The sequence below is a fragment of the Anser brachyrhynchus genome, assembly GCF_964034855.1.
Source record: "Anser brachyrhynchus genome assembly, chromosome: 1".
Taxonomy (NCBI): domain Eukaryota; kingdom Metazoa; phylum Chordata; class Aves; order Anseriformes; family Anatidae; genus Anser; species Anser brachyrhynchus.
In genome coordinates this window covers 66,969,058-66,994,108 of record NC_137694.1, presented here as the reverse complement: position 1 = coordinate 66,994,108, position 25,051 = coordinate 66,969,058, and the positions used below count along the sequence as shown (strand labels likewise).

Genomic DNA, 25,051 nt, shown 5'->3' with positions numbered 1-25,051 from the left:
GTGGAGTGTGTTTGTTTTCTACCACTCATGTAAATGTCAAGAAGTAATTTATATCAATGATATAAATGAGACATTTCGTCTCTCGTCAAAACAGCCCTTCAGCTGAGGCCAGTTGCACCTGTATAAATGCAGTCACATGTTGTACATAAAGCTTTTCTTTCTGATATTTCAGAGATATGTTTATACTCCCAGTGGAGCAAGCAGCACCAATGCTGTATGAGGAACACAGCTGTTTCCATGTACCCTACTGTCCTTCTCTGCTGCAGACATGTTTCAACATGGAATCATAATTGTTCGTTCCTGACACCCACTTCAGCTAAAGCGACACTTTTAGATATGGTACAAATGGATGTAACACCATCTGTCAGAGCTTCTGCTCTCTCCCCTCCCACAGTTATTTCTTTGCTGAAGTCCCATTTTCAGACTTTGCACCACCTTTGCTTTCCGAAACCAGCACAACAGATACACACAGTCCATTCAGACTATTGCCCATTTTCTAAGAATACCTCCATGATATTATGTTTAAAAAAATGGTAAAAGTAGTCCAATACAGAAAGTGTAGTAGTAATAGAACTCCACAGATGTTGACCATTTTAGTATCCCTGGCAGCAGCAAATACCACGCGGTTCAGCATCTCTTGCCATGCATTTTTACTGATCAAAAACAAAACTGATCAAGGGTGGCCAGACTACTTTGGGCGGAATACCATAACACTGCATACTAACCTCGGATTTAAGTAGCAAAGAGGGAATTCAGCTTCTAATAAAAGGCATCACCTCATAACATCCAAGTCACTAGACCACATCTAGCTAGGTCTTTTGCCAATAAAAACCTTCGCACAGGAGAATGTTCGGCAGATAAACCTGTATTCAATACCTTGAGCTTTATTATTTTTTCTTTCTTTCACTTTAATGTCTCTAAAGTTTGTCTAAGGTGTTCTTAAATTCTAACCATGCTTCACAGAAAAATTTGCCTATTTACTTATCTCTTCCTTTTCAGTCATATGCCAGTCCCATTAAATAGTCCCAGGAGCTAAGAGAAAAAAAAAAAAAAAAAAGTAGGTAAATAGTAGGCTTATGAGTATGCCTTCAGATGAGAGTATAGTTTAGACCTGTGCATCTTGATGTAGGTGTCAGAAGTCCTGGTCTGTGCCTCTGACCATTGATGTTCCACATAACCTGGGCCATTTTTACTTGAAGGTACCTACAGTGTGCACAGTATTATTCTGTGTATACAGGTCAAGCTGGACTTGGCAAGCTCTGTTCAGCTAAAGACAGTATTGAAATAGCAATAGAATATGGTGTTTAGAATATGCTCTGGTAGAATATGGTCTGTTTTTTGAGTGATCCTGTGCAGACCCAGGAGCTAGACTCTATGATTCTTGTGGATCCCTTCAAATTCAGGATATTCTGTGATTCTATTTGTTTTGGGTTTTTCAAGGACAGAAACATACAAAGCAAGCAGGAGAAAACCTGTATGTGCTATTACCAGACAAATTTCTCTTAACAGCATCTAATTTGCTCAGGAGAAAGGTCCAGAGAAGACCAAAGAGCTCATCAGAAATCTTCTAAGTAACTGGGCCTCTACTTTACACTTACCATGATGAATCTGGCAGAGCCTTGCAGCTAGAAGTCACTTCTGTCTCATGGCACAACGGTATCATACAGGAAATAAACTGGCACTCTGAGACCAATTCCGTGGGGGCACACTGCTGCATCACCAACGGGAATAATTAGCCTGTGTATGAACCACAGGGATGCTAGCTTCTGCTGTGCTTTTTTGTGGACAATATAATTAGCTTTGGCTCAGACAGTGAACAGCAAGAACCCTGTAACAGACTGAGAAAAAACTTGTAACCACTCTCCATAAGAGTTCCCTTTTAAACAAACGGATGGGGCCATTTAAAACATTTCACATAGTTTACTGCCTTCTCCCTCTCAGTTTTGGCCGATAGATCAAGCTTAGTTATCATTATTCTGCTTTCCTTCGAGATCTTCAGTAAAATAAAAATGAATTAACACTACATAACTCCATAGTCTTAAAGTGTTTTCCCCCCATCAGCAGGAGTGCCCCAAGTCAAACTGCAAACCACATTACAATGAATATTTCTGTCGCACACCTGTAAACTTCACCATTTCAAAGGCTGAGCAAAGCAAAAAGCATCTAAAACCAGTGTTTATACTGCTGAGAAATCCTACTAAAATCCAGGGAGCTGTGTTAAAGTCAAACCCTAAAACACATTTCAAAGCTTGCACCAAAGAGGCTGCAGACCTTGGTTCCACACAAGCCTGTAACTCAGGTGCTGCTGAGCTGTAGAGAAAGGAGCAGGACCACCAAGACACAAGCAGCAAGAAGCCATGAACACACAGCCTCTTTCCCTGGCCTTTCTCTACTCTTAATCAATGCCTATCACTTCTTCATCTCAGTTTCCTCATACACGGTGTAAATGAAAAGCTCATCTCACAGTTGCAGACTGCTACTGCAGCTTGTAAAGTAACAACACTGATGGACTTTAGGAAGTTTTGAAGCTCTTCTCCCTTTTTGAGTCCAGAGCTGCACTTCCAACAGAGCACAACAGCCTTCCCAGAGTTTTGCAAGATTCAGCTAAGCTGAAGGCAGAGCAAGGAAGACGTATTATTGTGCAACTCAGAAGAGAGGTTTGACTAAAATACATGGTTCTTATTTCCCTGCTTGCTTTGATAGTTTCAAGGCAGAATAGCTGCACATGTGGTGCTTTTGTCTGAGCTGGCTTCACAATAGTCAACACAGCTTCTCTTTTAATTTGATATGGTTGAAATTAAGAAGCAAAAATACTGAAGCTGCAGAACAGTCTTACTCTGCCATATGTCCCACCCATCTCATCGAGGAAACACCAGAAATACACTCAGAAGGAAACTCGGCCCAGCACTCAGAAAAATGAGATACTTCTCTGGCTCTCCCTGGCAAGCTATCTATTCGTTTCGCTTTGGATTTACACAGGTGCTATTCAAAGCAGAATTTGGCCCTTTTCTCCCAGGTGGCCTGATGCATTTACTGAGATGTCCAGATATGCCCATATATTTTATATGTATGTAAAGTACATTCCCCAAACTAAAACCCTCTCCCAGAGAGTCTCCCTAGGTGTCTGACTGATTTGGGCCTCATTTACTCCCTTGCAAATGAAAAACTGTTCCATTGAAGTCAGTGAGGTAACACTTGTATTAAACTAGCGTGAGATCATGTCAGAGCCATGGTCCATAATAAAACCAGCTGCCGTTAACTCTTCTACAAGTTTCCATTCATTAGACATTTTTTTGCTTGACTTCACATAAGCAATATCCATAGGCCAAGAAACACATTTTAGAATGATAGCTATTTCCCCCTGCTAAAAACTAGAAAGTGCAGCAAAATATCCCAATCCTCACTGAAAAACTACAGCTTATTGTATTTTGTTAATAAACAGAGGTGTTTATGGACAAAACACGTGTGAATATGCTTTAGGGAGTCATCCTGCACTGCCTAGAGGAAAGGGACAAGATGACCTAATATGTCTTTCCCAGGTTTTCAGGCTATGCCTATAGCCTCTGGTATTTAATTCTAAAATGGGGAAAAAACCTCGAACGTAAAGATTTAAATTCAACCTCAGCGACCTTTAAGCACCGAACCAAAATCAATGAAACCATTTCTATGCCTGCTAATGCCAACAGTCTTTCCATCAGTGCCTTTCCATTGCTTTGAAGGGTCACAGGAGAGACAGAAATAAAGTGTTCAGATTATAATGTTTTTTCCAGTTCATCAAGCCAGTCTCCAGACTTTCAGGACTGTATAGCTGTATTTTGTCATATAAGTCAGATTCACTGTCTGCCACCACTTCAATCTGTTCGTTATAACTAAACATATTTCTTACACAGATAGTAAACTCCTTTCATTTCTTACTAAGATAAACTGATCTTTATCAGATATCTGATACAGAAGATAAAAGTACCTTTATTCCCTCCCCTCTCATTAATATTAGGTTTTCTGTATACTGAATCTAAGGAGGACTCTTCTAAGAGGAAAAAGGAAATCAAAGCAGCCTCACATCTTACATTTGGGCTCAGGAAGACTGAGGATACTAAAACTAGAAGAAACAAAAAGTTTCTTCAACCATGCAAGAATATTTATTGCTCTCAATTTGCTTATTATTCAGGAGCTTTTTCCAAAGGTTCCAGACAGCATTTAAGGAGCAGATACAAAGCTTCTACGTTTTTCTCCATCCAGGATTTAAACAGTGAGGAGGCTAAATATCTAGCTATTTTGGTCTCCAAATTGGCTCTTCCTGATCCTTTCAATAGCCAGAAAACAGAAGCAGCCACGTGCATTACTGTCACTTTAGTGGGCTGTCAGAACCTGAAAGCACTTGTCTTGGTCACATTACAGTTCCTCCATGGGCATCAGTCTTAGCCCAGCTTCATGACAGTGGTCAGATGATGTCACCTCAGAAGTACTGCCATCCAGAGAGGAAAAGTAACACCATTTCAAAGTGGGCCTAATTTACACCCTACTGCTCTTTGATGTAAAAGATCTTGTGCCTTCAGGTGAAGCTGAGGGTGCTGGTTTCACCATTAAAGTAATAAATGAAACCAAACCAGACCAAGAAAAATAATAATAAAAAAACTCTTCTCAGTAAATGAAGGTATCAGCAACTGTCATAAGGGATCACCAAAAAGAAAGGTCAATTCTCCTTAACACTAGGAAACTGAAGCAGTGATGTGTCAAAAAGCCACTGGCAGTGAGAAGCCAAACCACTTGAAAGCTGCCAGTCAATACCTAACCTAAACTGCAGGGGTAAACCCAGTATCACCCAATAGCTGGTCACTTGCAAGAAAGTCTGCTTTATTGACACTGACAAAAATCCATATTACCAGTTACTCCTGTTGGAAATTGCAGAGGTCCAGATGTGTGTCAAAACAAGAAGCTGAACCACACGCCTGTCACAGGGCTGTTATCCATCCTGGGAGGCACGATAACTTTTTGGAGGAGCGGAAGACTGGATTCAAATCCAGCCACCTGTCCGGGGATCAACTAAAATCATCCGAGGAGCCAAGTATGATTTTAACCACATCAGCTTAAGTGGCCTCAAAACTAGTAACTGGATGATGTGCAATGATGCATGGGGTCTGGGAGATCACACTAATCAATCAGCCTTTCTGGACTTACGTCAAAATGACAGCAGCTTAAAGGACCCCATCTATAACCTCTAAACCTACCAATATGACATAGACAAAATATTTCTAAGGCACGTGACAAATAAAAGCCTCAGGAAAATGTCCAGCAAGGAGGGAACCCTACATAGCTCCATTGCTGCAGTCACTTAACCGTTTTTCTCCTTAGGAAATAAAATGCGAATAGACTGATGATTTTCTCCCTGTGATTTTGATGGCAGAGAAAGTACTGAACCCCAAAGAAATAAACTGAAAAGCAAGAATGTAAACACAACTGTGCTGTAATGACTTCACATCTTAATGTCATCTGCACAGGATTTCACTGCAGGAACTGATGCGGTGGAAGGAAAATCCCTGATGGGTGTGCACAGCCTTGCTCCCCTGTGCTCTTTCCCATCCAAAGCACGCTGGTCCTGCCCTCCCCCAAAACTCATCCCTATTCATGCACACACGTTTCCTATTTGCTTCACTCCCATGGTCCCATTACTGTTTCGGAAATACCAGCATTTAATCATTGCTTTTGTTAAAGTTAGTGTTTTATACCTGGGGTGAGAATAAAATTTTGTCTGCTAACCCCAGGCTGCAGTCATATAAACCAACAACAGATACGCTGAAGACAGAGGAGCTACATTTATTTATACTGTTAGAGGAAATGTCTTTTTCTTGTTTGGGTTGTTTAGGGGGAAGGAGAGGAAATAGGCTGGTGTGTTTGGTTTTATGGAGTGAGGGTTAAGTAGCAAAACAAACTGACTGCCATTTACATAGATCTAAATAAAGGAACAAAAAAATAGTCACAGAGCATTTTAATAACCCACAGTGGAGAAAACTGAAAACAAACTGCAAGCAAAAGTTGCTGTTTTTCCCTTTTATTGTCCCAAACCCTTGCTATTTGCTTGCATACTGTGTCCAGTGAATAAGCCATTTACTATTGTGGCTGAAGTGAATGAAGCTCTGGCCTTCCCCATTTACAGCAAGGCCTTTTAATCACCAGGGAGCAAACGAGCAGTGGAATTTTACTGGCTTGCTGGTTTTGCAGTGCCCTCTCTTGTATGAAATATCAATTCCCAATGAATGCTTGTTACTGCAATCCTGACCTAATTTCCTGCTGCTAGCGGCCTTCAGGGGATGTATAGAAAGCAAAACAAAAAGGGCTGGTTTCTGATACCAAGCAGCCCTCTGAATTCTGAGTAACTCTAGGAAATCAAACAGATTTACACTACAATAACTGAGATCAGTCCCGGTACATACATATATATATATATATATATATTTAAAACTAACTGTATGGTTTATCTCACCATACAGCTGCTGACAGCACTGTCAGATTCAGGCCAACCAATGCCCAGGTTAAAACTTCTCCCTCATTTTCACCAGCACAGTGACAGCAGACCTCAAACGATTCAATTCGTGTGGTAAGTTAGGGGCGGTAGCAGGAGGGAAATCTTCAGCAGGCCTGCTTTTGTCAGTGTAATATACATTAGCCACAGAAATGCTTAGCTCTGTCTTCTGGATTGCCTAAACACTCTTATTCGTATTTACAGCAATTAAAATGCTGCACTTCAGTCTTTATAATCCAGTTTTGTTTGAAGTGGCACAGAAACAGCTGCGGCTTATCAGACATCCGAATGATGAAGCCCCCTGTTTCCATAGCAGGGTGTGGCTGTGCATATAGGGCCGTGCTGTTCCCACAGCTCTGCCAAGCAGCAGACCCTCTCCTGCCCTCAGGCCGCAGGGGTGCAGCGCACCACAGCCCTCCGTGCAGGATGCTGACCTCTGCCAGAGGCATCCTACAGCACCCGCAACAGAGGGGATCGGCTCTGCAGGTAAACAGGAGCTGACCAAACTTCCCCACGTCTCAGAGCTAACCCAGCTCGCTCCCATTTCCACAGCTTGCATCCAAGCCTGAGGAAATTCTTTCCCAAACCTATGAGGCTTTAACTAGACAGGAATGAAGCCAAATTCTCCCCCTGGCTTTTGAAACTGCTGAGAGAAAGCAGGTTATCACCAGGTCATTATTTTAGGGCAAAAAGAAGACGCAGACAGAAAATCCTTAGCTTTTACTCCATCTGCAGCTGATCCCACAAGACCAAGCAAAATTGTTCTTGACACAAGTGCTTGTGTTAGATGGTGATGACCCAGGCTATCAGACAAGCACTGCTAGGTCTTCTGGAACGGTGAGGAATTAAACAAGGTCCTGCCTGAGCTTCTGGGATCAGAGAGAGGTTTTACCAGGGTGAACACTGTGGCTCAGGAAGAAAATGGGGACAGGAGGAGGACCATTTCACCAGTAGAGAGCTCGCTGTCAAAGAAAAGAATGAAGTGGGAAAAGGCTAGTAACATGCCCTGTGGCAGTCACAGACAGACAAGGGAACATCAAAGCCCTGCAAATAAGAAACAAACGAGGGCCTGATCACAGGCTCCTCCACATGGGCAAAGCTCCCTTTGAAGCTGACTTGCGCCAGTCCCAGGGCTTGGCCCCTGCAGCAGCACCGCAGCCAGTGGCCGCCTGGCCCCGCAGCGGGAGGTGAAGTGAGCTTCCAACACACCATGCGCCTTGCAATGCCAGTTCTCCCTCACCCCAAGTTACTCAGCTTCTGGAAGTGCACCCCGAGATTGCTGTGCCCCTTGGGTCTCCGCGCACTTGGAGGAAGAAGTGTGGAGGGTGCCCACACGGTGTCCTGCTGCGGCTAGCAATAGCTGCCTTTTTCTTATCAGCTGGCCTACAGAGTTACTCTTCTGAATACACCCAAAACCAGAGCATTTACAGCAAAACTTTATCTCCACTAATCTATTTATAACCCTTCTATGAGCTAAATTCCAAAGATTTTTTTTCCCATTTAAGGACATAAACCAGAAAATGTGCAAACGGGTGGGTTCCACTTTGCTTCACACCCTCCACAGCAAGTCCCAAGGGAAATGCTCGTTATTTGTATTCTGTACACAAGAGGGTGTGGAAAACATGTAATGATGTTTCCATTGCCTGAAATCTTTCCCTAATATTTTCCCCACTGCAGCCTGGCCTGGCCCCAGGAGTTACAACTTGAAATGCTCCCATCAGCAAGAAACCAGACAAGCAGATAAGCTTCGCCAGCTTGGTCAGTAGTTTCTCTTCCACTCTTGTGGCACTGTGGCAGGGCTGAAGGTAAAAGCTGTCATCCTGCAGTTTTGGTACCCACACAACAGCTTCACAGGATGCTCCCTTAGGTGCAGCAAGTGCAGTTAAATCTGCGAGCACCCAAGAAATCCCATCCAGGCGTTTCAGCTCAGAGTCACCGTGCTGAGCCTGCCCTGTTTTCCACCTCATTCGCTGCACTTCTGGGTTTTTATGTCCACAATCTAGAAAAACAGTTAAATTCTAGTGGAATATATAACTGTGCAAACAAACCAAAAGTTGTACGTTCTTGCCAGAAAATAAATCAAAAATAAGGTTTCTCAATCAATCAAAACAGAAATCAATCAAAAATAAGGCCAGTGCTTAAACTTGGCATTTCAAGATTACAAATTCTTTAGGAGCACTAATGAATTAAGCCTCAGTAGCCACATGGGCTAAATACAAAATGGCATGGATTATTCTGCACTTGAAGACACAGAAACAGACACAGCCATTAAATGACTCACCAGGTATTTATGACCACAGGAAAAAAAAAATCAAAGGAGAAATGACTGCAGCGGTTTAAGATCTGGCCTTCTTTTTCCTTTCTCTCTTCCCCCCACTTCCTCAGTCATTTGCTACTACGAGTCAGCAGAACAGACCCTGTGAGCGCTTTACCCTGGCTTCAACACAAACCCCATAACCACTCCTATAGGCAGGATTTTCTGATCAGGAGGTGCCAACTGGTGATGCCTGGGGAGAGGGGATGTTGTAGAATCTGCACTGCTATTGCTGGTATCTGCTTGGCAGCCAAGCTGCCAGCCCCACACCGTTTATCAGCACTAAGCACAGTTCCAAAGGGGGAAAAAACACATAAGCAGCAGTTTCCTAATTGGATGTAAACCATACAGCTAACATACCAGGGCTAGCAGCTAATTGACAGTGTTACATGCCCTAATGTTTCTAGTTAATCTAATCCATTTCAAGAAAAGTAGGAGCAAGCTCCTCTGGGGGTGGGAGGGATCCCAAATTATAATGTACAGAGTGTCCTTCCACACAGGGCTAGCTAAACTGTGCAAGAGCTTTAGGAAAAGCAAAGAGAAATTCTTACATAGTTCAACTGTCCTATGACCTCAGTGTTTCATCCCAAAAGGTCAAACCTAATCTGATCTTCAAATGCCTTTGAGTCAAATTTCAGCTCCAGCAAAATCCTTGATGAACCATTTGGAGGCATGCAACAGCTACAGCTTCCCAGAAGGCACCAGCACCAGAGGAGAAAGCACTGGCATGTAGGTGACTTGTTCCCAGCACAGTTGTGCCCGAAATCCATTCTCACCAGGTCCTGAGGCTTTAGGCCATGCAGGAACTATGAACTGAAACAACAAGCTGGCCTTTGCACCTGAATATTTCTGAAGGTGCACACTTGAGTAAGGAAGCTGTTTTCCTGTTACAAGCTGCCAGGGGGTAGTTACTAACAGGAGACAATTTTTAAAGAATGAAAACCTGCTTTGAAGATAGACTCCCACTCTTCGCAGTCACAGGCCTGTCTGCCTCAGGCTTTGTACACCTGGAGCCCAGTCCTGCAAACACCCCATAATGCTCCCCTCAAAGGCAACGAAAGGTTCGCAGGATTGCACTTCACATTCTGCTGGTTACCTTTTTTGGTGCTTTCTTGGACACCCAGGAAAGTCCAGGCAAGCCCTGCAGATGGACAGCTAATGCTGCTGTCTGGCCCTCCCTTTCTTATGCATATATGGTTTCCTGTCCCTCTTGGTTCACATGCAGTGATCAATGTACCAAGCTGTCCCCTTAGCGGATAGGAGTTACCAAGTCCACTGATCTCTGATAGAAATTAGAACTCGAGCACCCAATGGAACATTTTCATGTAAGCAGCTACCGAGAAATCAGAGTATTTTAGGCAGCTCCAGGGCATTCAAATCCTATTTGTCCTGCAGGAAGGAAGGAAGGGAGCAGAGGCTCACTTCTCTGCAATGGAACAGATCCCCTTGGGAAGCAAAACCTCTCCAGGGCATGTGGCATTTCAAGCCTCCATGAGCGCAAGGAGGAGTTTTTGGTTTGTTTATTATTATTACTTTGTTTTTTTACCTGTGACAACACAGATTAACACCCACCCCAGTTGGACACAAAAAGCTGAACCAGTGTCAGCATTACCAGAAGAATATGAGTTGTATTGCTCCCTCCCACCTGTGCAAGCAACCCAAAGTCAGGAAAAACAGTCACATCAGACAATAGATGTTCATCATTTGTGGTGGGGGATATTTTGCCCAGAGTTTGATTTTGTTTTTTGTTCAAACACATCAAACCCAGGGCCCTCCACCCTGCTCCTGTGTTGCAGTGCCTGGCTTTGCAGGGATCAGCCCCATAGGCTGTGCCACTCTGGTTGCACACATGGAAGGGCAAACCCCGGAGGACTTCCAGCCCAGCTCTTCATAGACCCTCACAGCATATCTCTTCATATGACAGAAGCAACCTCCCGGAAGGCAGCCAGCAAAAAGAGCTTTGCCATACCTTTCTAGTCTCACTACCTGGAGTTGGTAGCGCAGATCCCTAACCCTGTATCGGTATGGATGGATGATGACCAGTGTGCCTCCCTGCCATGCATGGCCCTGCAAATGAGACTTCAAGGAATAAGACATCTTCCCATCTTAATACACTTTAATTTTCCCTCTACTGGTAGCCAGAGGAACTCAGAGGCCCTCTGTCCTTCCAAATTACTTATTTTCCAGTGACACTATTGCGTTGTCTATCAGTGCTGCACAAGAAACAAAAGCAGAAGGGAAGTTACCCCATTCTCAGGCTGCTCTGTGTCAGAATACTGCTGTGAGCATCTGAAGTAGCAATTGCAGAAAATCCCTCGTTCTCCTAATACACACTTACATTGCTCATTGTCAAAGTGTATTCAGACTACACAAGGCTCTCCTCGCATCAGCTCCTGCATCCGTTAGTGATGGTATTGATTTCACCAAGACTAATTCTGTGAATGAAGGCCGTGGAATTGATCCCCTTGCCATTGCATGCTGCAACAAAAAGGAGTTTTCAGGAAATACAAATTATTGCAATTTTTTTCTCCTGTTCATGGTTTAGATAATATGTTAACGTGCAGTTGTTGGTTGTGTTTTGTTTTGTTTTTTATCAGCAAGGATACCGGCCTATAAGAAAGCCTCCCAAAAAAGGCAGACCTGTTACCTTCTTTGAGTATCTTGAAACACTTCACCTTAAAGGCAACTTAATTAAGCAAATGGACTACTTACTTCCTTGAAACATCACCCCCTTTGTAATTTAGGTCAAAACAGTCCATCTGTTTTGTTGTATGTAGTTTTAGGATCCCATCCCATCTCTCAATGGCAGGAGGAAAAAGTATGAAATTTGTCTGCAGATGTGTACCCTTGTGTAGCAACCTAGTGCTACATTTAAAGAGACTGAGAAAGAATGCACGCAGGGTCTCAGGGTTCTTTGATGGCAAATCATACAAGCACAATCACTCACAGTATGGTATCTAAAATAGACAAATTATAATAAATACACGGTTTTCACAACAGAAATACTGCCTCCTTATTTTCTTTGAGCTGCTGCCAAGGAGAGAATGGGTTATTTTCACAAATTGTTCTGCTATATGCCTATTAGCAAGAAAAGAGCTAGGCAAAATTGCATAAATACTGCCCACTGAAAATAAATATTCCACAAGAAGTCTTTTAAAAGAGTTATCTTGCCCATTTTTCCAAACAACACATAATATGACATATGAGAATAATCAATTCTAGCACTGCAGGTCTGGTCAGAGGTTGTTTGTTCAGTCAACGTGTGTCTCTCCCAAGTCTCCCTCTGCAGCTAACTTCATCCCTGCTTTCATTTTCCCAGCTCTTTCCCCAAGAAATTCCCCGCTACGCAGAATATCGTGCTAGCAGCAGCCAGCCTTGCACAACACTTTCAAGCTGTCCGAGCATGTCAAAGGAGCTGGAAACGAGAGCCTGCGCGCCGGCTCCCCGGAGCAGCGCTCTGACTGACACCAGCACAGAGCAATACTTTTAAGAGCTCCGGTCCCACCCAAGCGCTTTTTTTCTCCCCCTTTTAACAGGAAAGACAACTTCACAAAAAACTTTCTGGCAATACGCGGCTGTGCATGTTGAAGGCTGAAAACAAAAACGGATGCTGTCTATTGTCAACAAAATTTCTATGAAAGGCTGCCATGGCAGACATCTGCAGCAGCAAGCATCAGATCAGTTACATTAACCAGAGCTTTACTGTATCTGTATCAGTTACACCACGAGACTGCCTTTGCAGCCGTGCTGACCCGAAAGCCCAGGTATTAAGTTGCAAAATAAAAAGCAATTCAGCCACTACCACGCCAAAGACCTTTTTATTGCAATGCTTTTATATATTTATATATATAAAGAAAAGTTAAAGGAAGGGCAGACAGGTTATTGCCCCATGCGCAGTGGGACCAGCACATGGAGCCAGCACCAACCTGCCCTGCAGCCAGAGCCTTGCCCCCACAGCTCCACGTACGGGTGGGTCCACCAGGGTGGGCGAGCTCGCAGCCCTCTGCCCACCCCGGCCCTCCAAGGACAGCAGGAAAGGGGGGGCAACGGGGAGAGGAAAAAGAGCATCCGACACCGTCGGACCATTTCCACGACTCGTTATATTTCGCATGCTGCTTAATCTCTAGACACGATGCAAACGCAGTCAGACCGGCTCGCTCCCAAACAAACACGTATCGTAAGCCCTTACCTCTGAGGTGCAAAGTTTTCAACTAGTAGGAAGGAAATGAATAACTGGCTGCTTGAGCAGGAGCGCAGCAAGAAAGGCACACCAGCAGCCTCACACACAGCCCTATTCAATAAAACTGCAGCCTTTCCTTGGCCCCTCCCAAAAGTCAATGCTAAGTGAATACATATCCCTTATGTTTACAATTGGCAGGCAGCGGTATGCATTGTCCTCAATTTATTCTAATAGGCAGCCAATGACTACGCACAAGCCAAGGTGGGTTCAGCCTGCCTGCAGAGATGCCTGTCATTCCCTAGGCATGCTCAGGAAGCCACTCATCAGAAAACCAAGACCTAAAAAGCTCCGAAAATTCATGCAAGCTGCCAAAACTGTCTTGCTACATGCCCTTTTTTGGTTATCCTTAGCAGGGCCTCTGAAAGTAAATCCTCTGTCAGGAACAATCATAAGAAATGTTAATCTTGGAGAAAGAGGCTGTCTTGTTGAACACAAACGGAGCTTAAAAAAGGAAATACACTGAATGTAGAGGGACACAGTAAACATATTTACTTTTTGCACCAGAAGAAAAAAAAATCAAATAATTTCACTACAGCCAAACTTCATTGTATTTTTATAACGAGCACCACATGTAAAAGGGAACACAGAAATGCTCCACTGTGCAAGCTTGATTCTGCAGAAAGAGGGACACTAGTGGAAAAGGCACATGAAAGATGAGTCGGCAGGCTCCGCAGCCTGTTTCCATTTCAAATAGCGCAACAGAAGTCACATATAGAATATCTATGTTCTGAAAAGTAACTTTAAAAGGGATTCAAAACTTTGACAGTGCCCCTTAGAAAGTCAGGGCAGTCAGATGAAGAGGTTTCTTTTCCAGGCGTACAGTTATATTTATCTATACATTAAAACAGGTTCATTTACTGCAAGAATACAGCCATACCTCTACATATTCTGACAATACTTTTCACTGTCTTTCACTAGTATGCATAGAGTAAGCTTAGATTCTTTTTTATCTTTTTTTTTTTTCTTTAGGGATCACACGGTATTGATAACTTTCCAAATTATGCAGACAGCTTGAAATGAAAGAACAGACGTAGTCTGATACTGGAAACAAATGAGCTACATAAATTAAGAGAGTGCAAAAAGAAATACGAAAATTATTGCAGCGCACAGACCCTAACACATGTACCAGCCACTAAGTAAAGCTGAAAGAGAACTGCTGACTGCTCCAGAGGACAGGATCAGGATTGCAGACCAGGGATATTCTGCAGATTCATATTTGACAATAATATACACAAAACCAGTTGGGGGAAAATATGTATAAGATGACTTTGCAGCTGAGTGGTCTAAACTATTTTAATGCCTTTCTGGGTCTTTTTTTCTGGTCACTGGGCCCCATGGATTTAGTCACATGTGTAATGCAAGAAAGATTCAGTCCACAGACAGTAAACTAATCTTTACAACATGAAAAAAATATATCTTTAAAGAGCTAAAGCTATGCAGAATTACACCAAGCAATCCCAATTTTCTAGTGCCATTTTAAATTTTACAACCTTATTAGATGAAGCAAAAAATAAATACATAATAATAATTGTATGTTTTCAGAAAGCACTTTAGAAAAAAAAAAAAAACACAACTTTGGAAACTGTTGAATCCTAGATATCTCCCATGATGTGACTGTGATGGTTTTAAATATTAACACTAATATATACAACATATATATATATAGTTTAATTTGCAGGATTTACTGGTTTATTTACTAAACAACCCAAATCTTTGGTCTCTGTCATGTTATTAACTACAGAAATTATTAGCTTATGTATCAATGACCAAATCAGAAGAGGTAGTGGTATTGTCTAGAAAGAAATAACAAATCCACACTAGAGCCTGCTGTTTCCCAGGTATTCAAAATGCAACACATTCAAAAATCCAGGCCAAAGAGTAGACAGCTGTTAGGAATGCTGATGGGCAGGGCAGAAAACTGAATGCTAGAAGTACCCCAAAGTTCTCGTTCCTGCAGTCCATCACTTACTGCAGTCTCCGTGCCCACTACAATAGGGAGTTAGTAAGTGCATGGCTGAAAAGCCACGTATGGCTGAAAGCCATTAAAAAATGTGTTTTGAAAGAGACTTGGCATGAGTTTTGATGCTCCCTTGTCAAAGCATCCCAAACTTTGTATTCTAGGTCACTTTTCCATTAAAATTCTGCAAAAAGACCAATATTGCTTTGGGGAAGTTATTATCACGGAAAGTAAAGTTTGCATCCTTCTTGATGAGCTGAATGTCACCTAGAGAGACTTAAAACTTCCAAGTCAGTGAACTCACATAGATACCATAGCCCTCCTGGAGATATTTCTGAAAACCCAAGCCACCAAGAATGCTGAGTTAAATTTCTAGTGGATGTCCCTTTGCATCCTATGACCAGGAGCAACCTGCAGATGCCTGCTGCCAATACATAGCTATAATATGCTTAAGCCCCCAGTAGAAGGAAATTAGGGAACTACCATGGCAGTCCTTGCCCTCATCACCAAGACTGCCACTCTAGCCACAGCTTCCTATCCCCTCTGCTTTGACCCTGGCAATAAAACTCTGTGTCACAGCACAAGGCTGAAAACCTTTTTGGGGCTGAATAACCCAATTCCTGATTTATGATTGCAGATACAAGACACGGGAAAAAAAAATGTACATGCAGAAATTAGGCCTCAAAACAGACACAATTTTAATATCAATACCTTATAACTGTAAGTAAGGGCTCTGCAATGCTCATTGCTAAGCTCTGGAGCTCGGTAACTTGGGGCAAGGGTGGGACTGCTTGTGATAAGAGCCAAAGCATTTATGTGTGCGGCTGTCAGAGCATTCCTGGAGGCCAAGCATGCGGTCACTCTCTCAGAAGAACCACGTTAGAAATACCTGGAAATCTCTGTTGAGACTGTGGTTCTCTAAGGTTTATCAATTTTTCCTATGAAATTTACAGTCTAAAGCTGAGGTAAGTCTGCGGCCTAGAAAGTGCACTATAAATCATCCCCTGGGAGGCAGGTCTTGTTGCTGCATGCAGCCATGCTGAAGAACTTGTGCTTTGGTGCCGCAACGCCCTCAGGGCTCTGCAGGCAGCAGTGGCCAAGGGGGTCACTTGGATTATTGCTGCTCCAGTCCTCCGAGTGCCCTCTTCCTAAAGCAGCCGTGAGGAAAGAGCTGTGCTCCCTGCTTGGGAAGTGTGTTTGGGGTATTTGGGAAGGGATAATTTTTTGCTTTTCAACATGAAGTCACTTTTTGGTTTGGAGTTTCCTGATATTTTTTATTTTTATTTTTTTCATTTGACTTGGCACACGTGACCATTACTGAGTAGCAATGAGTCTCAAACCACCCCTATCACTGGCAGCATCCTCAGCTTCCTTTTCAAACTCCAGAAATGAAAAGGAAATACATTCCCACCCCTGCACATTCCCACAATACAGCAAGATGCATAATGGAGCATCAAACATGCCATGGAGAAGACCATTCTTCGGTCTGTTCCCAACCCACTTGCCCATTATCTCATATCCCTAAAATCTAGTTTTGGTGGTCACCACAGATAACAGTGGATCAAACTGATCTCATGCTCACAGCACAAAGACAGAAATCCTTAGGAAGGAGCTTCCATGCTGTAACTATCCCAGATGCTCAGTGTTTAGGTTGGGAGACCAGGGCTCTCTTTACGAGGAAGGCAGTAACGACATCTGTGCTAGGAGTAACTGACCCTATTTCCTAGCACAGATGGACACAAACAGGCAGGCTCCTCTGGCCCCCAGAAGGGCACAAATGGCCTACAGGTTCGGTCAGCACCAGGAGCAGTTGAGATGGACACAATAGTTGCTGCTGTCTGTGCGCTGGTCAACGCAGGACAATAGGCAGGGGCACCCTCTCCAGCAAACCTTGCTTTCTTTCTCTCCCCTGGTACAAGAGAGCAGCGGTCAGGAAACATGCTGTGCATCCCGGGCCAGTTCACAACCCTTTTCCTTACTCCAGGCTAGGGTGGAGAGCAGGGCTCGGCTCTTTGCCCTTTTTCTCACAGCCCCTTATAACATAGAGAATAGCGTGGGTCCCCCCGGCCGCAGCAGATGAATTCAAAACAAGGTTGTGGCTATGCTGTTTCCACAGCTCATCTGAAATCAGCCTAATCTTATATACAGAGGATAGAGCCCAGATGGCAGTGCTCACAGCTGTGTCTGACATGAAGGTGAGTAAGCTTAGATTTGTGAGCAAGCCACCCAGCTGGCAGGTCTGTCTGGGGGACTGCTTCAAAGTGTGTGAGGGAGAAGCCCACACACCATGAGCGGATTTGGTCATCCTTATGATTACCTCCTGGGCACAGACAAGGTTCTTCTATGTTAGAGAGTCAGAGGTAACTTTTTAGGGAAAATGTTACACATGCTGATTCAGGCGATATCTTTTGGCCTGGAACAGCACAATCCATAGGAGTTCAAAGCCATAAGTGCATTCAAAGTGGGTGTAAAAGCTACCACAAAAGAGAGCAGAGGAATATGAGTGTCTCTTCAAATGCAGGGCTATGTGTAATACAACGTCAGTCAGCCAGAAATAAAATCTAGTGCTGTTCAGACACAGTAGCAAGGTCTGTAGTGTATGTAGATAAAAGAGGCATGTGTGTCTTTCTTTATACAGATGCCAGCCTCAGTCTCTGTAGTGGTCTTTTGTATCCATTGGAAGAGACAGATCCCTCCAAAGGGCTATTCACATCATGGATGTTAGCAGATCCAGAAGAGCTCCACTGATAAGTAGAAAACTCAAGGCATCAAACCCGCCCAGACAAAATGCCACAAATCCCCCACGAGCAGCAGGGACTGTGTTCTCTTTCCTTACTGAAAGGCATTACAAGTCTTCCAGGTCCTAACAAAAGCAATACACGAAAAGGCCACGGGATGCTGTTTGAGGTGAAGGAAATCAAGAAGTGCGTCATTCATCAGTCCATGCCATGACAACCAAGCAAGGAATGCAGGACAGAAGATGGTACCACTTTCAGCTTGCATAAATGTGTTGAGAAAGAAGAGACACCCCCCCCACTATGACAAAGTTTCCAGTCTAAAGTTTCCAGAGCACTCATTCTCCTTGGGATTAAAAAAAAAAAAAAAAAAAAAAAAAAAAAAAAAAAGTAAACAAGTAACAGTAAGCATATAATTGTGTGTCATTCCCATCCATTTTGATGTGGAGTATCTGCCCATTTGTGCTCGGTGTTGTACTCTATTTCTCTTGGTTTAGCCAAGCATAGCATATTTATATACTAAAAAAGAATAATTAAAACAAAAAAGGCACCCCAAACCTTCTGGAAAGCAACGCTTTACCCACAGTAAGAAGAATTAATCATGGACTCGGTGACTTTACCTTATTAAAAAACAAAATAAGCAGCATAGTAGCCCATGTTCCAAAGAAAATTGAATACCTGCACATTTCCAATAAGAAAATAAGCCTAGCTACAAGTACACAGTGCCCCCCAAAGAACAGACACTTCACAGCACCTTTACGTATGAGTAGAAAGGGAAAAAAAAAAAGAAAAAAAAAACAGAGAGAGCTTTTCTGGATTGCTTTGGGAAGTAGGACGTTTATACACTTTTTCTGCAGTCTAACATATGGTAAGAGAACTCTGCCCTCAGGGACACCTCCTTTCCTGAAGGGCATGCCCACTTCTCTCACACAAGCTATGAACAACAGATGTGTATCTTTTTCCCCAAACACCCCTGTTTTCCATTGGCAGACATGAAAAATTATGTGCAATTGAATTAGCAGCATTCAGAAAAATTGTGAGCATTCTCAAACTATCTTGATTTGAGAAAAATCAGTGCATCTGCTCAAAAACAATTGCACTGTATACACTCCTCCTTTGTAAAATTGGCTTTATTTTGAGTATTGTTTTCCAGGCAGAAAAGATGGTGCCATCATTTACTTTTGCAACCAAGCTACAAATTGCACAGCTGCTGGTACAGGCTTTTTGAGGGTGAGGCATATTCCTTGGCCTTGGTTCTCCTCTCGCCTAGACTAGGGTAAACCAAGTGTCAGCCTAATAAAATCAATATTCTCTGACGTATCCCATTGTTACAGCAATGTGAGAACCAGGCCCTTTGTGCTCTGATGCTAATAAACTATTCAGCTTCAGCAGTTTAGTTCAGGCAATGAGCAAAGGTTAGGTCTCGGTCATTAACTTGGACTCAAATGAAAAACAACGTTAGTGGGCAAGCTTCATTTCAGTTCTACACATGCCCATGTTTGCAAACAGTGCTACTGATCTTCCCCCATGTCTCCTGTGCAGCTCTGGATGCTATAACAGAGTTCAGCACTTTCAGCTACTTCTCCACAGCCACGTGCCTAGGGATGGCAAGCCAGGGTAGAGAGCAAGGCACCTCAGGCAGCTGTAGGCAGCGCTTACCCAACAAAGACCTCTGCTTCTCTACTGTAGCAGGCTTCGGTTGCGAGCTGGTAGAAACAAGAACAATAGCAAGGAAGGAATATTGCTCCCTTTTTATAGATAGGAACCAAGGTACAGAAGGGATCCATGTAAATCCATCTTAGGTCCATGCAGGTATGCAGACATTCAGCTCTTATTTATGCAATTCATAAGTTCCCTGTCATTTGAGCACTTCAGTCCACTGCGGATCCAGGTCTCAGCAACACGCAATACCATCACACAGGCAGTGTCTGGCAGAGCCAAGAAGGAGACCAGAAGTTCTTCTCAGTCCACAGTCAAGAGTCAGGAGACCTCCTAGTGAAAGGCTTGCTGTGCCAGGCAGCTCACATGAGGCTGCCAGCTAGCAGCTTCACTCCAAGCAGCAGAGCAAGCTAGCCGAAAGAGTGCAAGGCAGGACTGCATGCGTTAGGCAGGAAGAAGCTCTGGCACTGTATAGGACATGGAGAAAACATAGCAAAGTGTGTGGCACAATAGCAGAAGACTGGTCAGATACTGCAGCAGGCCCAGAACTAAGCAGGATGAAAGCGTGATGACTAGGGTGTACAAGAGCACCAAGCCCCCATTTTCACACTCCATTTGCTATTTCATACAGAGTGGTAGCGCTGCACTGTCCCAGCTCAGAAGTGACCAGTTGCGGCTTTGTGCCATGCTCTGAGCACAGATGTGCAATAGCTCCAGTGAACAAACAAAACCCAACAAATTTGTTTAAAGTGAGATCTCTAGTGCCCCACATCACACCCCGTTAGCCTGTGCAATGCAACAGCAGAGCCATAATTAGAAGCCAAATAGAGCCAACCGTAGCTGTGCCAAAGTAACGCAGCAGTTCTGTAGAAGGAGCTATGCATGTCAGTCAGAATACAGCCCTCCCTCAATCTTCCAGCCACACAATCCCTCTGGACTGAACAAGCCTTTGCCACTTCCTTGGGAAAGCCAACTTTTTGTCATCACCGCTGACAAGAAATCTATAGGAAAGAGGAGCAGGCACAGCAGACAGCTCCAACAGCAGTCCCAGGCATTTTGCTAAGCCAAAACCTCCGTCTGCCCTTGGGTTATCCAGTGGAGGGAAGAGGAACTGCAACATCTGCCTCAAAAGAAATGAAAGAATTGGGAGCAGAAGAGAAGAGGAAAAAAATGAAGAAACATTAGATATATGGCTTATGTAGTACCAGTGATCAAATTTGATAATTGGATATAGGAGTCCCTAACACTCACCTAGCAACACACAGTGCCAAGCCATCTTGTCCCAAAGCTGTGAAAGGGCTCACAAAAATAATGACTCCTGTTGCAACATTGCCTGATAATCTCAGTCAGGTTCCCATGAAGCAGTCCCTCTGTTTACATCGCAGCACACAGCTGTGGGGGGCACTGGTGCGCTGGGACCCCCAGGTAGACAGATGTCCTTGCACAGGCAGGACTCCACACATGAAACCCTTGGGAAGCCCAAGACTTACCATGAGCTTCTGACAAGGAGGTAGCATTTAGTGGTATAGTGCAACGTCTTTCCCTGCCCCCTTCTCCTATGGAATGGAGGGATTGTGGCTTTTTTGCTAACTATCCAGCACAGCAGTTGCTCTTCTCCAAATTTAGACACACCCAACTTCCTCTTTAGAGTGCTGGGTAATGTCCTCTGACAAGCAATTTCCTGTAGCAGCTTCATTTAAATTAAAATTAAATATGAAATTTAAAAAGATAGGATCCATACAGAAGCTTCCCTGCTATATATTTTGAAATTACATTTCATTTTACAATTCTTATCCCCCTAATTTTCCCACTATGTCTCAATCATCTCTATTGACATAGTGGCATGACAGAATTTCTCAGGGTGAAGCTATCAGAGGGCAGCTGGGGCTTTGAACTGCAGACAGCTATGCTATTTGTCTATATAAGCTAAGTCACTGGCACAATACATGATGAGGTAACTACAGAAGTACACAGGAAAGAGGAGCAACAGCTCATATGTTTCTCACAGCTCTAGTCTCCAGTTTCTCTGGGCTTCAAAATGACTTTGCTTCCAAGAGATTAACTCTCTATGTTTTGCTATGCAAGTCATATAGGCGCTGTTTATCCTAAAACTGGGGTTGATGCAGAATGTAGCTTGCTGCTCTGAGCACTTTGTATCAAATCTACTTTGGCCTGCCCCTTGGTCAGAGGGTGAAATTGAAAGTACTAGGTTTAATTCTCTAGGGAAGGGTCACGCTTACCTGAAAAATTACTTTGTGACCTTATGGCTCTTCTGTAATCGGCGTTCATCAAGTACTTATTAAAATATTTGACCTCCTGAATGGCTTCAATTTCCCTTTGGCCCTTTCCTTCCCAGGTTCACCTTCTGTGGCACACTCCGATCTCCTGGAGTTTTATGCAAGTCCCAACACACTGACATACACACGCTCAGTGCAAATGTCCTATATTTTCTTCCTATTCTTAAAGAGGAAAATCACAACAAGCTAATTTTTCCCTTAATTGTTCTTTTGAGACTAATTCACAGCAAGTGAGCACTATCAGCTGTAATGGGAGTGCATTGATATCAATTAAAAATACCTTATGTTAGGAGAATAATTCCCACTTGGTCCTTTGAATTTATGTTTCAAGCCCTTCTTTAAATGCGTATAGTGACCTTCCTCCAGTTCTGCATAAGGAAGAATGGAAATGTGATACTAATGTAATGTTCCTACCAGGTTTCTGGAATTCTTCTTTTGTAGGTCATGGTATCTCATCAGATACCACTTCCTCTGACAAGCCATATAATGTCAGGGAACACTGCTATGCTCCTATGTCTTTTTGCAGCAGTAACAGTAGACAAAGATTACTTCCAGATACCCTGAATAACTCCTATAAGGAAACACTGTTTATCTTCTTTAACAACAGCAACAGGAACATAGCAATGCAAGCAAGTCACAGGATTTCTGTAGGCATAAAGCATGTTCTTTGTCATCATGCATGCTCTGTAGCACTGTTTTATGTTCTACCACAAAGATCAGCACAGGGATGCCCATGTGATATACATGTTCATAGTATCTCAGTGCAGCTTCACTCACCAAAATAGAGGTCTTAGGACCCCTACAAAGCTCAAAAGACACAGTTTTGAAAAAAACACTCTTTTTCTTATTAAAGACTGAAAAGCATCTTTAAGAATTTTTGGCTAAGCATTAAGTTCTCATAAAGAAAATAACTTATTCTTCCATGAAACTGGATTATCATGCGCTACCTTTACTAAGCTAGCACCATTACCACATTCTTCTCATTGCTAATGCTCAGTCTCACACGCTATTAAAAGCGATTCCCAGTGCTGCAAGTTTAGACCCCGATGACGTAAACCAGTCACCAGCAGCTTATGGTTAATATCTTTATTATTTTCAGCCACAGAGAAAACTTCCATAAACAAAAAATAATCAATGAACTTCAAGCACAAATATGGAAAGAATTATGCTTTCTGTTACAAAAGTCTTTTCATTGCTGTTAAATGCTTTAGGGTAAAGAAAAGGGACCTCCTTGCCAGGATCTACCACATATGATATTATAACCATTGAGATAAACATCCACGCATCACGAGACAGAGCTGCTTCTCAGCATCAGAATGCGTGCATGCATTCCTAACTAATAGCTATTGTTTGCATTCATTAGAAGTATCACATGCCTTTGACTTTTTCCAGAACTTAACACTCTATAACACCACAAGCAAAAAAGTATCAGTTGATTGGTTTAAGAAGTCACCTTAGATTTTAAAGAGACTTTCAAGAAATCATGGATTAGAAATGTTTACGCATTTGGTTGCCATTTTTAGGGTTCAAAGCAAGTCTCAAAATACTCCATATTTGATAGCTATACACAGCAGAACGTATAGCTCTATCTTTCAAAATATTGTCACCCTGAACTCCGGTGTATGTCAGGAACTCTTAAAATCACAGTGAGAAGATTTGCTTATTCTCCTCAGCCCATATAATCAGGGCTTACTCCTCACTTTGCACTGCACTCAGCTGCAGAATCCCACAGGCATGCATTGTGTTCCGCATCAGTCTGAAACCATGAAGAGCTGTTGTGAAATACCAGCTAGTGAAATGCAAGTAAAAAAGCCATACTCTCCCTCTCACCAGAGGTGAGCTGTTCCATCCCCTACCTACACCAAAGAGGCACACTGAGCATTAAATTATCCTTGCACAATGCTATGAAAGGACAAAATGCTATTCCAACATTTCTCTGGGCTGGTCAAAGTCCCAGACGTCTGTTTCATGGGAAACTCCACCATTTCAGGAATATACTTGAGTTCATTATTCAATTGGAAGTAAGAAAATTTCCAGTTATGTGAAATTTTGGAAGTACCTTTGCTTGACAATGACATCCTTTCTAAATTCATCCAAGAACTTCTTCTTAAAGTTAAATAATAAATACCAGAATGTGTTTCACTTGCTTTCAAAATCTCTTCAATAATGTTTAGTCAAAATGACAAAATTGATTCCTGTGAAATACTTTCCCATGAAATTTAAGAAATATGTAAAAAAAAGTTACTGAAATTAAAAAAAAAAAAAATCTTAACTTCTGTAGTAATCATTCATTATTTACTAATACAGCCTCTTTTTGAAATCACAAAAGATATGTGAAGAAGCAAGTACTAATTTCTAGAAAAAAATGTTTAGCTTAAGAGTTTTGGTACAGTGACCAATTTCTCAATTGCTTTTTCAACTTATCTTCCAGCTTCATTATGATTGATTATAAGAGTCACGTGGTACTAGTTCTGGCTTATGGACATGGGCTTCGTATACTCAGAAAGATTAGCAAAAGATGTTTTGAATCATTTTTTCCAAGGGAGAGAAGATTTTTACAATCTTTGTCCAAATTCAATCAGGAAAAAAAATATATTGGTGGCTACATAGTTCAACAGTATGGGAAATTGGACGGCTTATTGTTTCAGGCACAGGCCACCCAAGATTTGAGAGGGTTTGGCAGCTTTCAGAATATATCATATGAGAGACTGGTGAAAACAGACAAACAAAACAAAAACAACCCAGATGGCTGTGCTTCCCTCAGTTACAAGGCAAAGCCAGAGAGGCCTTTTCCTGAATAGAAAAAAAAAATCATTTTAATAACAGATATTTTAAGAATGTCCACCTTCCATGGTCTTTACATTAATTCTACTTTTATCAAAAATCATGTTCTCCTCTTAAAATTTTCTGTGTGAAACCTATAGGAAATCTCAAAGAAACTCATAAGATTTCTGCTTCTTTCTTCTGTTTAACTATGATGCATGAATATTAAATGCAGGAATGTATAAGGGCAAAAAATAGTTTCTTAGGCTCATCCAGGTACTTGAATAGTTCAGTCATCCATCTCTGTATTTCCTGGCATCATTAGATTTTCTTGGGCTTGTTACATTGATTTTTACGCTGTTATAGGACTGTTCCTTTTCACTATATTTTATTCCCTCTGACTAAAATTAGTATCAAAAAAGTATTGAAAAACAGTACTTTCTCACAATGTTCCCTAATAACAACCACTCCAATTTCCAATGCTGCTTGGCTTCCACTCAGCTTCATCAAGTCCTCCCAGTTTAAAGCCGGACACCTTTTTTAAGCACCCTTTTCTGCCTCACTGC

The 25,051-nt window shown here is 42.5% G+C and overlaps 1 protein-coding gene across 12 annotated transcripts in view; it reads right to left on the bottom strand.

Annotated features, from left to right (window-relative positions):
• Nucleotides 1–13,283, bottom strand: part of CALD1 (caldesmon 1) — a 193,841-nt gene extending 180,558 nt beyond the window's left edge. For 5 of the 12 annotated variants that reach the window (XM_080600226.1, XM_080600214.1, XM_080600223.1 and 2 more), the window contains exon 1: nt 13,024–13,281. The gene's annotated coding sequence lies outside the window, so the exon portion shown is untranslated. Of the gene's footprint in view, nt 1–11,172; nt 11,313–13,023 lie in introns of all 12 variants that reach the window. The other 7 variants (XM_080600215.1, XM_080600218.1, XM_080600219.1 and 4 more) reach the window with 4 other exon arrangements.
• Between the last annotated feature and the right edge of the window lie 11,768 nt (nt 13,284–25,051).